Source organism: Cibotium barometz, chromosome 43 (assembly GCF_041138505.1).
Source record: "Cibotium barometz isolate CiBa-2024 chromosome 43, ASM4113850v1, whole genome shotgun sequence".
Taxonomy (NCBI): Eukaryota; Viridiplantae; Streptophyta; class Polypodiopsida; order Cyatheales; family Cibotiaceae; genus Cibotium; species Cibotium barometz.
In genome coordinates, this window is record NC_141088.1 from 24005342 (window position 1) to 24025080 (window position 19739).

Below are 19739 nucleotides of genomic sequence, written 5' to 3' on the forward strand. Positions count from 1 at the left end.
ACTTTTGTAATAAAAAAATTTCAATATGCATCTTTCTATGCATAGAAATTAGATTTACTAAGAATAACACTTTTATAATAAAGAAAATTCTTTTATGCATCTTTCTATGCATAGAAATCAGATTTAATAAGAATAACACTTTTATAATAATAATAAAAATTCCTTTATGCATCTTTCTATGCATAGAAATCAAATTTAATAAGAATACCACTTTTATAATAAAAAAATTTCTTTATGCATCTTTCTATGCATAGAAATCAAATTTAATAAGAATAACACTTTTATAATAAGAAAAATTTCTTTATGCATCTTTTTATGCATAGAAATCAAATTTAATAAGAACAATACTTTTATAATTAAAAAAATTCTTTTATGCATCTTTCTATGCATAAAATTTAAATTTAATAATAATATTAGTGATATCCATGCATATTCATAGTTGAATATGTACATGGAGTAAATTAGAATATTTCTTTTAGATGCAAAAATGGTGGGAATTACTCTTTTAGGATAACATAAAAACAAACTTTCTTTTTTTACAAAATTCTCGAAATTTTTACCATAACCTCCTTTGTATGGCTGACCATTTCTCATTTTTATTTTCTACAATTAAATTAATTAACCCGATTTAGAATTACAGAACTCTAATCTATATAATTTTCTAAATTCAAGAGAGTAAGCAATAAGAAGAGTTTAAGTAATCACTTAGTTAATCTTTCTAGGATTAAGAAAGGTTGGAATGTAAAGAAGAGAAGGGGGTGGCCTTTTCATCAAAGGCATAGCATTTGAATTTAATTCAATCATCTGCAATTCATAAAAAATCAAGAAAACCATAGATTTTTTATTAAAATTTGTAAAAAAAAAATAAGAAAATTAGCTTACATGGAGCTTGTAAGCTCTCCTTTGGCTTGAGGGATTGAGGGTTCTACTATTGTCTGAAGCAATTGTGGCCACCAATTTAATTTGGAGAGGATTAGGCCAAAAATAATTGAATTATGAAAAAAATACAATGTAGATGGCTCAAGACAGGAGTAGAGTAACAGTACATAAACACCATCAAAATTGAGCCTCTAACCAAGCAAACTGATTCTAGAATTTTCCAGATTAGTTTGGTCAATTTTTGACGATTTTTGGGTCAGTTCAGCTTACTTTTTGGATCTAGTTTAGAAACAGGAGAGAGGAGAGATGAAAATATCTCATTTTATTGATTAAAAATTGGGGGTAATGATGAGAAAAAGGTGCCTAATTCATGAGGTTAGATCCCCACACTAAGGTGTCAAAATTTAAATTTTTTATTCTTTTCTTTGGTCCTTAGTCCACTCTTCATCTTATATGTGAGCATTTACTTGGGGGGGGTTTTCTTTTATTCTTCAATTTATCTCCTCCCTACACTTGGATTGATCCTATTGGCCCATAGGAACCTTAATTGGACCATAATCTAAAAAAATTTAAAAGTTGGACCCTTAGGCTAAGGTCCTTTATACCTATTTTCAATTAATTCCAATTGCACATTGGAAAGTTCTTTTTGAATTTCTATTTCTGGGGAAACCATTTTAGACACTAGGATGATTTTTATATCCAAAAATATCTCAATTTTGAATTACCTCCCTCTAGACATTTTCTCTCTCCAGGCCAAAACAGGGTAAAACAAGATCTTTCTTTTATTTCAGAGAGGGGAATAATTATAAGATTAGAAGGGAAGGTTCTTACACCTGCACACCTCAAAAGCTAGAGGGAAGAATCTTACACCATTAGATCCTAAGTGGGATCCTATTTTGGAAATACCCTTAGCAAGGGTCCACTTTCGCACCTTGCATTGCATAGTAAGGATAATAGAGAAGTTGGTGTTTGAGTACGTGTGTTTTGTCTACAAGATGCAAGATGTTGATGCAACATACAAGAAAGTAGACCAAGTCTTATCTGATGTTGGATTGCACCGAGGAAAAGTAGAAATAAAAAAGGATGAGAAAAAGCCAGGAAAGAGTGAAAATGTTCCATGCAAACTGTGTTTTGGGGGAGCAAAGGCCAGGAAATTCTTATCTCCACCATGAGATGAAGATGCTAAGTTGCTTGTTAAACAACTAGAGAAGTAGAAAGCATGGAAAAAACTACACATGGTTGTCCCCGATTGGAGCAATGGGGGATGAACGTGGATAGAAAAGGCAAAATGTGTGGATGGCACTTGATAAATCGGCACCACTTTTACAAAAGATGACATTCAATTTTGATGATGCCAATGCATTTAAAGAGATAATTGTAAACTTTCATAACTCAATGACAGAGGCATGGACTTCAAATTGCATTACACACTATATGGTTAGAGTGGTCTCCATTTTGTTTTTCCAATTAAAATATGAATGTAATATTTTGAGTTTAACTGTGGATCTTATGTTTTTAAATGCAGCACATACTTGAGACTCATGGTCCATACTTTGGTAAACAAGGAAGTTTGGTGATATGGTCCACACAAGGCATGGAGCAATCTCATTTGGCAAGCTCGATCAGATTCCAAAAAGCGATGGCGTATGGATGTGAAATCAATGATTCCAATCCTAAGAGATAGTTACTCCAGAGATAACGTATGAGGACAAATTATTAAAGTCCAAATCCAATGATACAAAAGCTATTAGGTAAATATATGAAGTGAGGAAAGCAAGATATGAAAATAGCATGGCTAGAGAACATCATATAGAATGGTTGATAACCCAAGAGAGAGTCAGTAAAAAATGGAAACATCAAACATAAAATGTGGTGATGGAAGTGATTTAGAATTGTAATCATTTTATATTTATGAGAGTATTAGAGAAATCCAATGTTTTTAAGAAATAGGTGTTTTATGTTTATGAGACTACTGGAGCAATCCAATGTTTTAAAGAAATAGGTGTTTGCTAAAGTCAACATGGATAACTTTTTCAAAATAAGTGTTTGATAAAGTCAACATGGATAACTTTTTTAAAGTGTTAATATTTTTTAAAAGTAAGTGTCAATACTTATAGTAAGTTCCATTTATAAATGAAGGCACTTCTTTCATTTCTCTCCATTCCTTCCAGCTTGTGAGTATGGCGTGTACTAAGCGAAGAGTAAACATGATGCCTACCAAGACATCGGTCCATTCATCCAAATCTAGTGAACGTACTAACATTGTATATTCATAAATTTGCATGTGCAGGTGTAGATGCTTTTTTATTTGCATGTGCAGGTGTATATTCATAAATTTTGCGAGAAAAATTGATCCATGGTGTGTAGTGATCATAATGGACTGAAATTTTTTCTATCCATAGATCATATGGCTTACATCATGAGCATGCATGTGCATGTGCAAGAAAGTCCATGTGCATGTGCAAGTGCTATTTGATATGATAATATTATTTTTTTCAAGAAAATTTTTATGCATGGTGTGTAATGATTAGAATGGGTTGAAATTTGTTATGTGCATAGATCATATGGTTTACATAGCCTAGATAAAATATCAGACCCATTAGAGGCCTGTAGGGCCCCTGTCCGAAGGCTCACATTTGGAGGCCTTCTTTTTTTAAAATAGGTCTCTATATGCAAGACTTCCAACAAGGGCGCTACATGCCTTCTTTTTTTAAAATAGGTCTTCTTTTTTTAAAATAGGTCTCTATATGCAAGACTTTGAACAAGGGCGCTACATTTGGAGGCCTTCTTTTTTTAAAATAGGTCTCTATATGCAAGACTTCGAACAAGGGCGCTACATGCCTCTTATGGGGTTGATATTTTATCTAGGAGGTGGTCTATGATACTTATATGTACACATAAAATTTTAGCTCATTTTGATAAGGAGAAATATTTTTTAAAATTAAGAATTGTCAAATTTATGTATTATGCCAATTTTTTTTAAAAAAAATTTCTGTCTATAAGTATGGAAGTGACTCTCATTTCACCTCATTTCTCATCTTTCATTTCTCTCCCTCACCTCCAAGAGCATGGCTCACACAAGGAAAGTGCAAAGAGAGTCTGGCCCCCCAAGGTGGGACGTGGAGTATCCCCCTTCCAACCACCATCGCAGTAACATCGCAAGCGCAGGTGGAGGCTTGGCACTGTGGCTCTTTGTGAGATTAGGCAATACCAAAAGGCAATCCAACTGCTCATGCCAAAGTTTTCCTTCCAACGTGTGGTGCGAGAGATCATGCAAGATTTGCAACTCCGTCATGACATGAGATTCTGGGCTCGCGTAGCATCAAACCCACTACCTACGTAGTGGATAGATCAGGCCTTAGAGGCACTCTAGGAGGCTGCGGAGGCGTAGGTAGTGGATTTTTTTGGTGACACGATGTTTCCAGTTGTCCATGCAAAGAGAGTCACCATCACTGAAAAGGACAATGCGGTTGGTGTGACGCATGCAATGCTAGAGAGATCCTCGAGGCAAGGATCTTTAGTTATATTTGTATATATCTTGCATGAATGTAATTCTCAAAAGATATGTAAAGCTTAATGTATATCTTGATAAATATACAAAGTTATTTCTCTTATCTTGTGGTGCAAATAAGTCTCATTTAATTTGAGTTTATATAATTTGTTGATTTATTTGTGTCTTCAAATGGTTACAATTTTCATTTAGGTTACGTGTGTAATTTAAATTTATTTTCTTGAGTCCACTAATAAAATACATTACAAGACACGTATTAAACAAAAAAACTCCGCAACCTAAATTTTCATTCATAGCATTAAAAATTATAGTCACATCATCAAAACATAGTTATCAAGCTACATAGTCATTGGGCTATATCCTAGGCTTCTTATTACTAGGCTCTCAAGATGGCTAGAATCAAAACATGGAGCCCTTCAAGCTTTGCCCTAGGCAACAATGCCACGGGCCACCATAGAATGTAAGGAGCCCCACCTTTTCGTCGAGAACAAATAAAGCAACTTTGAGCATCGAAGTGGAACAACTTTTTCCAAACTTGAATTAGTTGGAATAAGTTTGAATGAAGCACCCTTTGTAAGCTCTTTAAGCTTCAAAAAGTTCTCTGCATACCCCGGAGAGAAACTCTTGTGGAAGACTATCACATCATTGGCAAGTTTGCCAATGTACTCCTTTAGCATTAGAGTCAAGAACCCTTGCTTGGCCCCTAGACCTTCCACTCTGCCTGGATGCAAATTCATCAAGATACATGATTTCCTGCTCATCACCAATAAAAATTAATGTTAACATCGATCATGCAATGCATGGTAGAGGAAGATTGTTTTTACATAATGGCCCCAAATTTTATATATGGGGCCTCTATGGCATGTAGACCCCACACATGTGATCCCCTTCCCATCAAAGGCTTGTAAGGGTATTGTCCGAAGGATCGTGTGAGAAGGGTTGGGTTTCGCAAAAACAAGACCGCCTCACGCGAGCCTTTGGACAGTGCCCTTACAGGCCTCGTTTCGTAAGTCTAGATGGATGTAAGCACCATGTGAGAGCTCTCTGTGGCCTCAACGACAAGATCTAGAGCGGTCTCCTCTGGCTCTTTGTCTATGTATTCCACCAGTGGGAGAACATGGATGTCATCATTCTCAGGCTCTTCAACATCAGAGTTCAAGATGTAAATAGCAAAAGCAATATCCCGCTCAATGAGTTTGAGTGGGATGTGCTCTTCATAGGAGGTTGGGACAGCGGTAGTACTACACGGAGATGTTCTCCGACATGAGCTGGGAGCTTTGTTCACTGCCTTCTTGTGGTTGGATCCACTCTTCATGTCAAAGAGGAACTCCAAAGGAATCCAACTCAAGGTGGAGTTTGGGATAGAGTAGGTAAAGTCTTGCTGTGCAAAATGCAGCTAACAAGGTGGAGTTTGGGTCTAAGGTGGTAATGGCAGCCTCGAGATTTAAACTCTTAGAAAACCTAGGGTAGATCTGGTCCCCAAGGTGAGCACAGTGAGTGTTGCTAATCCACGCCGGCGAAAGGAGGGGAGGCGGCCATGATGGGTAGTGGGGAGAGCTAGCACACAAATGGAGAGCTAGAGAATAGATAGTATAAATGAGTGATCTAACTTATACTCAAATTTATACTTACACTCAAATTTATAATATTTTTAATAAATTTATACTTATGTTTATTATTGTACTTATAAATAGCTATAAAGTTATATTTATTTTTATACCTTATGTTTATACTCTAGTAAATAAAGGACACTTCATTAAAATATAATAAATCATAAATCATAATTCTAGTTCATATCACATTACACTATTATTATTATATTATATTATTTACATAGTACTTATATAATTATTTTCACATAAATATATACTTAAAGTTATATTTATTTTTATACTTATATCTATAGACTTAAAAGGCAATGACACTTCATTAAAATATAATAAATCATACTTCTATTTCTATCATAGTTAATTATATTATTATTTGCACTTAAATAAATACTTATACTTAAATTTATGTTTGTACTTGCTTATACTTATCATTATTTTCTTACTTATTGATGGGTTTGAAACACATTGGACTTGAAAAACCACAACACTTTATTAAAATGATTTAAAATTAAATTTACAACACTTTTAGAGAAACAACTTCTTATATTCACTTGGAAGAATAAGAATTTCATTGACTCCATAATCTCAAGGATGTGTGGAGCAACACACTACTTGCATGTTTTGAAATGTTCACTCTGACTTCCAACCTTCCTACCATCCAACTTGAAATAGAAGTTCCAAGGGTATTCATTGGACATCAGTTGGATTTCCTGCCTTAGACAACTAAGGGGCCAATGTCTCTACATTAACGCTAAAATGGTCATGACCCTCCCAATGATTAACCACATCAATGAGTGTTGAATGCATGCCATCTTGCATGTCTTGCCACTCCCCTTGTAAAAGTCACCACCTCCTATACTTGAAGTGAATGCACAAAGTTTGTCTTACAATGAAGTACCTGTCATAAAAAACAAGCAACAACCAACATAAAAACATAAAAACAACAAAACAACAATCAACATAAGTACTTGTGAATAAAAATTATCAAAAATCAACATTTGACACAGTGATTCTACACTCAATGATATCATCGTGGTGAGTTCTCTTGAGATGCCATGACTCTAGTAACTGAGTCATCCAATCCTCAGATGGGAACTTGCATTGGTAAGTAATCTTAAAAGTGAAAATTGATTAGTTTAGAATGCTTTAAACCAATTGGGGATAACTCCGAAGTAGATTAAGATTAGAAAATTTAAAAAATGGTCAGCCATACAAAGGAGGTTATGGCGAAATTTTCTAAAAATTTGTGAAATAAATTTCATCTTTTATTAATAAAAAAGACTAACCCCCATTGTTTGTGTATTCTAAAAGTGTCATTTTCATTCATGCATAGAAAGATGCATATTAATTATTTTTTTATTATAAAAGATTGATTTTTAATAGAATTAAATTTTATGCATAGAAAGATGCATATTGATTATTTGTTTTTATAAAAGAGTGATTTTCATTAGATTTAATATCTATGCATAGAAAGATGCATATTGAATATTTTTTTTAAAAGAGTGACTTTCATCAATATTGATTTTTATGTATAAAATAATTCATAAAAGAATATTTTTTATTATAAAAGTGTTACTTTCATCAATATTGATTTTCATGCATAAATATATGCATAAAAGAATAAATTTTTTATTATAAAAGTGTTACTTTCATCATTATTGATTTTTATGCATAAATAGTTGCATAAAAGAATATTTTTTATTATAAAAGTGTTACTTTCATCAATATTGATTTTTATGCATAAATAGATGCATAAAAGAATTTTTTTTAATTATAAAAGTGTTACTTTCATCATTATGGATTTTTATGCATAAATAGATGCATAAAAGAATATTATTTTTTATTATAAAAGTGTTACCTGTATCATTATGGATTTTATGCATAAAATGATGCATAAAAGATTTTTTTAATTACAAAAGTGTTGCTTTCACCAATATTGATTTGTATGCATAAAATGATGCATAAAAGAATTTTTTTATCAAAATAAGAGTTCACTTTAATCCAAAGTTTAAATCCCATGAATATTGGAAAATTGAATAAGTAAATACTCAGTGAAGGAAGATTATACCGTTTTATATTCTCTAGGATAGTAATGAGAAAATTCAGAAAAACTATCGAAATTGGAATTTAGATAAATGACTTATTTATTCCTCATAGAAGTTCGTGTTTAGTTTTGAATTCAGTAAAGTAGTAATTGAAATATTACCTTCGAGAAAGATAGTTCAGGGAGAACCTCTCCAGACTTAAACCCTGAATCAGACTATGACCAAGACGTAACTTCTTCGTCAAATTCTAGAAATAACGATGTGACCAGTTCAGTAATCTACACTCAAATCACCCCATCGAATCTGAAACTAAGTTGAGACCTTTGATTTTGATCTGAGGATCAAGAATTCAGAATTCGAGGAATTCTGTTTTGGAATCTAGACCTGTGATCTAGAAGTCTTGGGATACGGAATTAAGATATATCCATTGTATTCAAAAGAAAATCAAAACTAAAAACTTGCATAGAAACCCTGTTTTCTTAAAGGATTGTCTTACGCCAGAATGCTAGAGGGAGCATTTGGTATATGTGTGTTCTAAGGGAAGTTTGGTTGCAAGCTGGCAAGGAGTGTTCAAAGGACGGCTCACGTGGCAAAGTCTTCCCAGGTCTTGACCAGCCTCCATATGGTTAAAATGGTGCGCTTTCGGTACGATGGATGAGGGCCGATGAAGCGATCCCTGAGTGAAGTGCCAGGACACCTAAGGAGGATCCTGGAGGGTTCTGACCAGGCGATGCACGGGCTGGCGGTGCCAAGGACACCCATGCGTATGTCATGGAAGATATATATGTACGATGATGAGAAACTTATTGTAATCTTTTACTGGATCTCATTGCTAACCTGCTCTGAATGGAGAGTCCAGAGTGATACTGTTTTGTGTGAAAGAAGGATTGAATGGAAATTTTGAGTTGTGACATCTGTACCCAGTAATTGTTTGTCAATGGATTGTTTTATAAATTAAAGTTTTAAAGAGGAGTGTGTGAGTATCTATATTCTAAAGCAAAAGTTAAGAAAGGCTTTCAATTATGGGTGGGTGAGTACTTGTTTGGTTCTACTATTCCAATGGCTGGGCGGTGGCTACCCCATGGGCCGGATGGGGTTAGGCTGGAATCTGTAGAGTTTTAATAATAAAATTTATAAATAGGAATACGTTTGAGAACTCGAATAGTTAAATAGTGACCTAAAGACTTCTCTAATGAATAGATCAACGACCGTGCCTGATTCAATCAAGAAAAAAGCGTTGATTCCTTCAAGTTAGGTCTGTAATAGTTTCCCTTTCTATCTCGTTTAATCAAATAAAGGTTAGTTCAATATCTTGACCTCGTTAGAAAAATTCCTTAAGAAATTTAAAATGGTGGAATTGTCCCCGCTTTCCGGCGGACATGGAAAATTTTCCCGGTTTTGGTTTTCGGAATGACCACTAGCCTAGTCTCGTGCCCGGACATTCGAGGGCGAGGCCTCGAGTGTGAGAAACCCTGCCAGCACATGAGGAAGCTACTTCTGCTGCTGCTACCATCCAAGAATCTGGTGCACAGAGGGGGCAGTGGGATCTCACAGTTGGTATCAGAGCGCTGTTATAATCTACGTAACAGCAAATTGCTTAAGAATTTTAAAGTAAATCTAGGAAATAATATTTTCACTAGTTTATATTATGTTGAATGAACTTCAAAAATGGAAAACTCATAAATTGAATTGGGAATTTATAGATGGATACCCCGAATCTTTCTGGCATTCCTGAACTCTCCCAGAGTCAGGATATGATAGCCTTTGCATTTGAGCACCTCATCAACTCGGCTACGACCCGAGTAAGCAGAGTGAGACTCGCACGTCATTTTGAGAGTCTTTACTTTCCTGATCCTCTTGAGCGATGTCGGTATATGTGGTTCTATGGAGGATGATGTATTAATGTCAGTACCAGTCAGTGTCAGAGGCTCAGGCAGAATATTTCCTTAGCCATGACTCTGATAAGGCTAGGGCTTGTTCAGCATGTGCAACTCTTTGATCATTTATCTAGGAACTTCAGAACTTCATGCCGAGTTTTTAGGCTTCTTAGCTGCTTTATCCCTAGAGATAGAATTATAGCACCTCTTTGTGTAATGAATCGTGTGTACCATGGTGTGTCTTCTTCGCAGTTTCGCTTCTTTCTGCGAGTACGATTGAGGCTGTGATTTTGGGAGCCGTGATGCTCTATGTATATATTGAAAACTTTTGATAATAAATGGTTTTGCAAAAAAATTCCAAATTGTTTTCATGATTATGAATATGGTTAATCTTGTTTCACGAAGTATGATGAAATAATTATCTGTTTAAAGAATAAATCATAAAAATTAAATAATTATAAATCTGTTGTCAAAGTTAAGTTGACAAAAATCTCGTTTTGTCAGAATCATGAGGCGCAGGGCCCGTGCATGATCCTCTAACCGATGACGAAGAGTTAGATCCGGATGTTCGAAAAGCCCTGCACAAATCCCAACCTGGTCCCTTCAAGGGTGAAGGGGAGTAGTTAGGTGAAGTAGTGGAGAAGTGGATTGAGGCTATGGAAGAATACTTTGATGTAACTAGCTAGAATGAGAGAAGCAAGATGGCTCTTGCGCCAGGATAAAGATTGTGGAAACGGCTAGGGTCCCTTGGAGGAATGACTGCAAAACTAACCGTCTCGACCGGAATACCCAGACTTGGATCGATCTTAAAGCTTAGCTCAGAAAGAGGTTTTATCCTTTGGTTTCCTTGAAACTAAGATGAATGAGTTCTTGGAACTAAAGTAGGATAGCCGGAAAATTGAAGAGTACCATCAAGCTTTTGCCCTTCTCCTCAAATATTCCCCACAATTGGATGAAGAGCAGCTGATGGCTAGGTTCATTCGAGGAATAAACGAGCCATTGGACACATTAGTGAAGAATGCCAAACCTGTCTCAATGGCCGAAGCAGTAAGAATGGCAAAGGACTTTGCTAAAGCCTTTGTTGTTAAGGTCCCGCCAAAGCCTGCACCCTCAAATTTTAAAAGATTCCAAACCCCGAGAAGTACTTCAAACTTTCCTCCCCCAAAGAGGCAACAAGGCCCAATTCAAAATCAGGACACGAGAAGATTCAGAAGTGAAGGAAGACCTTTCCCCCACCAGAACACTTTCTCAGGAGCCCCACCTATTTCAAGGATATAGAGGGATGAACTCAAAAGTGAGAACCGGTGTTTTGGATGCCGGGGTTTTGGTCACCAGCTGAAAGACTGCCCGACTCCTACCATGTCAAGGGGACAGGGAAGTCAAGGACCAAGAATGCAAAGACCAACCCCTTCCTATCAGTCAAATCAAGGTCCATCTCGCCCAAATGAGGGAAATCCCAAGAGAACTCTAGCTCAGCCGTCTGCCTCTATTCAGAGTAACCTCCGAACTCCTTCCCAGAACTGGGGCAACCAAAGAGAAAGAGTTCTGCCTCAGACTACAGCAGCCAGAGCAGTCACCATAGCAGAAGTAGTGGAAGAAGAAAGAGAAGAGATCTATGCTGCAATTGAAAACCAAGGGTCAAACCGTCAATTCTCCGTCATTCATACTCCAGCTAAGTATCAAGGTAAGCCTTTTAAGCTTTTGATTGATTCAGGTACTACTCGTTCTTTCATTTTCCCTGGATGCTTGCGTAAGCTAGTCTTAGATCAGAAATCAGGGAAACTTATGCAAGTTGAATTGGCAAGTGGGAAGATTCTTTTCACTCACCTTTGAGACACATCCTATTCACTTCAATCTAGATGGGAATTGGCAAGTGGGAAGATTCTTTTCACTCACCTTGAGACAGATCGTACTCACTTCAATCTAGATGGGAATTTAACTGACTTCCAATTTAGAGTTATACCTTTTGGGAGTTTTCGACAGGATCCTTGGAATGGATTGGCTCCACAAAAATCAAGCTGACATTCACTGTCATAATGGAACCATCTCCTTCCGTGACCTTCACGGAAAAAAAGTTCAAGGAACCGAAATTTCAGGATCCCCAGTAAAAGCTTCTAAGTTACTGAAAGGACTTAGAAAGAAGCAGCACATTTATCTTGTCAAAATGAATCCGGTAGACTCAAAGTTAAAAGCTAAAGAACCTGAATGGTTAAGTGATTATGATGATTTATCCCCAATAGAGCTAACAGAGATGCCTCCAATTAGGGAAGTAGATCATGTCATAGAATTGACCCCCAAAGCTCAGCCAGTAGCCTTGCGCACGTACAAAATGCCAGTTCCTGAAGCCATCAAACTCAAGGAACAGCCTAGACAACTATTGGAATAAGGGTTTGTAAGACCCACTGTTTCACCTTGGGGTACGCGAGTTCTCTTTCAGAAAAAGAAAGATGGAACGCTAAGACTCTGTGTGGACTACAGAGGTCTCAATCAACTGACAGTTAAGAATAAGTATCCTATCCCCAGAATTGATGAGCTTCTGGATAGGCTAAGTGGAGCCCAGATCTTTATAAAGATAGATCTCAAATTAGGGTATTATCAGATCAAGATTAATGAGCAAGATATCCCGAAGATAGCCATGAATACTCGGTATGGGCATTATGAATTCACTGTCATGCCATTTGGATTGACAAATGCCCTAGCTACATTCAATCGCTTAATGTAGGACATTCTCAGAGAATACTTGGATGATTTTGTTCTTGTTTTCTTTGATCATATTCTGATTTACTCAAAGAATGCAGCTGACCATGAAGCTCATGTCAGAAAAGTTCTTGAGATTCTAAGGAAGCACCAACTCTTTGCAAAAAAGAGCAAATGCACTTTCTATACCGACCATGTTGAATACTTGGGTTTTCTAGTATCAAAAGATGGAATTTCTCCAAATTCCGTAAAAGTCCAAGCAGTCATAGATTGGCCTGAACCCAAGACAATGAAAGAAGTCAGAGGATTCTTGGGATTGACTGGTTGGTATAGAATTTTTATACCAAAGTATACTCTCATAGCTTCCCCCTGACTAATCTTCTCAAGAAGAATATTCCGTTTTAATGGTCTGCCAGGTGCCAGACTACTTTTGATAAGCTAAAGACCGCCTTGGTATCAAGTTGGTCCAACTTGGGTATCTTGATATGTGATCCTAGAAATACAGGTCCCATTGGGACCTCTATTATGTTCTGGGTCTATCTGACCATTTTTTAGATTTCCTTGAGTTTTTGGGTCTCCACCCTGAGATTTGGATACTCTTGAAGCCTGTTAAGGAGAGGTTCTTCTTTGTTTGGCTTGGGTAATAAGGGGTTATACCTTCCTTTAACAAACGTACGGGCCATTTTGAGTTTCCTTGAGTTTTTGGGTGTCCACACTCAGATTGGGATACTCTTGAAGCTTGTTAAGGAGAGGTTCTTCTTTGTTTGGCTTGGAATTCTGCGTCAGGTATCCGACCAAGTTTTCTATCACCTAAGATAGTTAGAGACAACAGGGTGTCAGCAAAAGGGAGCTGACAGGTTTTAAGAAGGTTAAGATCAAGTGTTTGAAGTTTGTTGCCACTGGAGGATATTCTGGAGGTTAGGAGGACGTGTTTCTATTGCAGATATATGTTCCAAACTATGAGTAGGATTTGTTCATTTCTGCGCTACTCATCAAGGAGAGTTTTCTCACACTTTTCCTGTCATCGGGGGAGAAGGGGGTCAACCAACAGATGGGTAAGGTTGTTGTGAGATAACGACTGCAAGGTTTGCAGAAGCAGGAAGATCATAGAGGCTCCAGAAAGGCTCATATTGGACTAGAAACATAAAGGAAGATTTTAGAAGCAGATTTCTTTCATTTTTTGCATCGGGGTTGAAGAGAGTTGTAGTCAGCTAGAGGTTGCTAATGTGTGCTATGAAGTTTTGAATCAAGATTATGAGGTGTTCTAATGTTAGAGAACATTTTTTGGTCTAATACCATCAATTTTAGTGTCTTTCTTGAGTGACAGAGTAACAAATCTGTCTGCGGCAACACAGAAAGATTTTGGTCAACTACTCATAAGCTCTGGTCAGATAAGGCTTTTGGGTGAAAGGCTTGAGATCTTGGAGGTTTGGTCTGACGATGGAGGACAGTTGGAGTCAACAAAGCTAGATCAGACAGAAAGGTGTAGAGGTGTTCATTTGTGACAGCTAGAGGTCAAGGGACAGAAGCTAATGCCATTTGAGCTGGGACCTTAGATTCCTCAAGTTCTAACCCTCTTACATATTCAGCTTGTGTGTCTATTGGTGTTGTTATAGAGGCCATCACCCAACCACCACACAACGTATAAGCACACTCTAGCTGTGGTGGAATTTGGGCAAGCCACCAATTATGATGTTATCCTAGGTAGACCTTTCATGCAATAGACAATGCTGATCCATGATTGGGGCTTTGATTGCAGCATAACTCGAGTAGATCTGAGAGATCACACCTTCAAGGAGGTGGTGAGAACCCCACTTGAAGATCTAGACTTAGATACTAGCTCTCAAGGCACTTGAAGATCTAGACTTAGATACTAGCTCTCAAGGCATGTCTCACAAAGTGCCCCCACATAATCTTCAAATTCAGTAGATTTGCAAGTGGCCAGATTACCATTATTTGAACCTACTCAAGGAGAGAAGAAAGAGAGAGGCATCAAAGATGATGACCTCATGGTAGCAAACCTACCAGATGAGGATGACCTCAAGAATTGGATGCACATATTGGCAACAACCATTAATACATGTGTCCTCGGAGGAGGAACCCAATTCTAGAATGGGGACGAAAACGAGGTAGTCCCCATCAGGACTATGGAATTTAGTCATCCCATATAAGAAGGTGAAGAAATTATCATTCCCTTTAGAACTTTGGACTACTTATAACGTAGTTTTTATAAAAACTTTACACTTCAACTAAGTCATGTGGATAATTTCAAGGTATTGTGAGCATCATTTAGAGTATTTTGCAATACTTTTGGGATAATTCTAATGCTTACAAACTACTTAAAAGTCATTTGCACATTTTTTGAAGTACTTTAGACTCATGCTAAAGTATTTTTGACTATTTTTTAGATACTATAGACTATTCTGTAGTAGTCCAGCTATACTTTTGACCACCTTGAATATGTGGAGATATCACTTAGGCACTTTTTAGTGTTCAAACTACTTTCAACGTTTGATCAAGAACTTTGAAAATTTTGCAAGATATGTACATGGGGTTTGTTAAGCAAATGTAAAGGATGTTGCATGATAGATTTTCTTCCTAGTTACGTTTGGCAAACATCCTTTTTATTAGGTGAGACTCGGGTCCCAAACATCCAAAAGGAAAAAACAAGGTCCTTGACCTCATCTGTGTGAGGATACTACTTTGAGGCGGCTATCTTTGGCATGTTTGCAAGGACAAGGCACCATTGTCTGCAAGCTGTAAGCGAGAATTTGATACAACAAGATTTCTACGATGCATGTATTATAGCTTTGCTACTTGTGAAAAATTAACATGTTTTTAGTTTCTATCCTCACTATTCACCATCATGATACAAGCTCATCTCTTGAGAAAAATCTGATCTCTTGAGTAGGAAACCTTCACTTGCATCAAAGTTTTCTGTATGTTTGAAAAAATAACTCTTTCAAGACCTGAACTTGAAGGTTGTAGATTCTCAAAAGTAGGATGGAGAAGGAGCTGTTGAAAAATCTCCGTTTGAGTAGTGATGCCAATTCCTTGGGTGGCCTCTTGCCAGCAATTTGCAACAACCCTACAAATCTTCATTTGTTGAAATTGTGCAATTTAAACATTCTCCCTAAAGCTCTGCTCAATGACCTTCTTTTGTGTTCATTCCTCCCTCGTCTTTAAAGCCGTACTCCCCAATTGCCCTTGTAGTATAGCGACATGGCAATTTTCCTCAGTGAGGTTTTTTCCAAATGAGATGAAATTTTAGGAGAAGGTATGTAGCAGAGAGAAAGCTACCTGTAAAATTTTGTGAAGAAAGTAGTAGAGATGGTGAGGATATGACGAAATTGAATTTCATCAAAAAAAAGGGGGGAAAATGAGAAGGTAGACAAATGAAAATGGAGGGAGAGTAGAAAGTTGAACATTAAAAAAGATAAAAAATAAAATACATTTTTCAAACTTCCATGTGCTGACCACGCTGTACATCTGACATGAAAGAATAGTTGATGGTGAAAACCACAAGGACATCTAACATTTCTCTATTTTTTGAAGTTATGGGCTCTATTTTTTTATTATATAAAGAGATTTGGGAAAAGATATGACAAAAAGATCCATGTTACATGGATCTAGAATCCTAGCTCTCTCATTGGCTAGGCCATTCTTTTTTTATTCACTCCTTGAGGGGAAAAATGGAGAGTCCATATTTCTCCTAATAATGAATTTTCTTTACGTTCCCAACTTATCTAAAAACTTACTCTCTGTGTCTAAGATAGACCAAACATGCTATGGCTTATATTTTGATGATCAAGGTTTGGAGATCATTCACAGAGATTCTCACAGGATTACTACAAGAAGGGGCATTCAGGAAGGTGGTCTTTACAAGATCACCAACTTCCAGGAGGAACCTAGTCTCGAGAACTCTCACTTATTTCAGATTGTAGCTTCTCAGTAGGCTCTACTTACACAGAGAAGGATACCACTCTTTGGCATTCCCGTTATGGGCATCTTCCCTTTTCTTTAGTAGAACTACTTATCTCCCGCTAGATGGTGGATGGCTTGCCTTGACTACCTCGAATGTCTGACATCTGTTTTGTTTATCTTCAAGGCAAGAAACATCGGGATTCATTTTCCACCACTCTTCCTCTCGTCCATATGGAATTGAGTGGAGATATGACTATGGCTGCACACTTGGAGGAGCTAGATTCTTCTTTTTATTGGTGGATGATTTTTCCAAGAAGGTATGGGTTGCTTTCCCATAGATCACAAAAGGTATGGGTCTTCTTTCTATCCCAGAAATCACAGAAACTCTCCAAGTTCAAAGAGTGGGTTGCTATGGTGGAGGTTGACAGAAGCCTCAAAGTGGTGAAAGTGCACTCCGACAATGGTGGTGAGTTCACTTCTCGAGCATTCACTAATTACTATTCTTCTCATGGCATATAGAGACAGTTCTCTACTACCCACACTCCTCAGCAAAATGGGGTGGTAGAACAGACGAACATGACTGTGGTTGAGATGGCTAGATCTCTACATTCACATTCTCAGCTTCCTCAAAAATTTTGGGCTGAAGCATTTAACACACCTGTGTACATCATCAACTGTTCCTCCACAAAGGCGGTTGATGGGAAGACTCCAAAGGAGGCATACTTTTGGAGAAAGCCCTCAGTTTCTCATTTTCATGTCTTTGGATGTGATTCTCATGTTCATGTTTCCAATTCTCACCGGACAAAGTTTGATCCAAAATCCATCAAGATTATCTTTGTCGACTACCGTGATCACTCCAAAGCTTTTCAGATTTAGGATCCCAACAAAGAGAAGGTCATACTATCTCAGGATGTTCTCTTCAATGAATCCCCGGAGACTTAGAACTACATCTTCACCAGCACCCTCATCATCTCCTTCCTTGGTTCCACCTGCACCTTTGGTGCCTGCTACTCCTCTGCCTCAGCCGACGAGTTCCTCTCCTACTCTACGGTGGCTTTAGTCTACATGGAGGGATTGTCACATCCCTTCCCCAACCATTTATGAGTCTAGGATTGCACCATCCGGCTTGAGGAGATCTGCTAGACACCAACCACATAGTGCTGGCATGCTCACTGTCAACTATGCATTGATGTCTTCTTTTATGCATCATGGTGTGCCCTCTACACTAGAGGAGGCCTCCTAGATTCTAGAGTGGCGATGGCTTGCGATGGAGGCAAAAATGGATGCCATTGACTGAAATCAAACTTTGGAACTTGTTCCCTGCCCTTCTCACAAGAAGGTTATTGGCGTTAAATGGACCTACAAAGTGAAGTTCCTTGCCAATGGTTCTCTTGACAAATAAAAAGCCTAATTGGTGGCTAAGGGCTATTCCCAAAAGAAAGGCGAGGACTTCTCATAGACTTTTGCTCCAACCGCCAAGTATACCAATATTTACACAGTTCTTGCTCATTTTTCTTGGCCCATCTTAGATATGGATGTTAAGTCCACCTTTCTCAATGGCGATCTAAAGGAGGAAATCTATGTTGAGAAACCCCTTGGCCTCAAATATTGATCTTCATCAAAAAACTCAGGAGGTTGATCGGCTACAAGTTTCTACAACTCAACCTCTGCTCTCTCCAAGAGGTTGTTTTCTTTGAGGAAGTCATCTATTTGGTTCCAATGATCTTTTGTAACAATTTCATCATCCCTTCCCTAGGTTACCTCATCATCTTTGTCCTCTCTCCTTTGGTCAGTAAAGTCCAAGGGATTCAATTGTTATGGCACTAAAGGTTCTTAAGGGAATGATGATTTCTTCATCTTCTTATATGGGATGACTGAAGTCCATAGTCTTGATAGGGACTACCTCATTTACATCCTCATTGTAGAATTGGGTTCCTCCTCTGAGGGCACATGTTTCAATGGTTTCCAATATGTGTATCCAATTCTTGAGGTCATCCTCATCTGGTAGGTTTGCTACCACAAGGTCATCTTTGATGCCTCTCTCTTTCTTCTTTCCTTGAGTAGGTTCAAATAAGTTTAATCTGGCCACTTGCGAATCTACTAAATCCAAAGATTTTGTTTGGGCACTTTGTGATATGCCCTGAGAGGTAGTATCTGATTCTAGATCTCCAAGTGGGTTTCGCATTACCTCCATAAAGGTGTGATCTCTTAAATCTACTCAAGTTATGCTACCATCCTAGAAAACATAGAGATAGTCAAAGCCCCAATCATGGATTAGTATTGTCTATCACATGAAAGGTCTTCCTAGGATAACATCATAATTGGTGGCTTGCCCAAATTCCACCATAGCTAGAGTGTGCTCATACGTTAACCCACAAGAATTTAACTCGAAAATCTTTAGGACTCCTAATGGTTTTCCAATATTCCCATCCTTGAAAGTTTAGCACCATCTTCATGGGTTTGAGAGGTCTGCTTCCCCATCTCATCCACATCTATTTTGTGAAGATGACGCTGACTCCTGTGCCACCATCAAGGATAGATACAATTTTCACTTCATCCATCAAAATGAGTAAAGTGGCACTCATGTTGTCACTCTCACAATACTTGCCTATCTTATTCACAGGGATCTTAGGGTAGCTTTATCGGCGAGGCTCCTCTAGATTTACCTCTTTCTTGGGTAAGGGCCTTTGCGGTTTCATCTTCAATCCTAGCCAGCTAACAACATCCTCCCATGCTCCTAGATTCTTTTCCAGATATTCATAGATGGTGATAGTGATTGGAGCAGATAGGAAAGCATGCATAGAGATTGTATCGCTTTCTCCTCTTCTAGAGTTACACAAGGATGGAACTCTCGACAATAGTCCTTTCTTTGGACTCTACATACAAGGGAAGAGTGAGAAGTGACCTAGGTCCTTCCACTCCAGGGACAACATCAGCTTGTCTCCTCACATGGTCAGATCTTTCCCTTAGAATTTTCTCTTGGAGTGTCGTGTAGTTCTTTGCCTTAGGTGTTTCGGGAGGGGTCATGGGTCCAATTGAGCCATAAAATGCACTCAAGCTCTCACCCTGCATATATTTCTTTATTTCTAGGTGTCTGGGCACCTCAAGGGTTTCCAAGATCTCATTTTCAATGATGGCTTCCCCTTTGATCCTTCCTTAGATCCTTCGGGAATGGTATCAAGTTGGTCCAACTTGG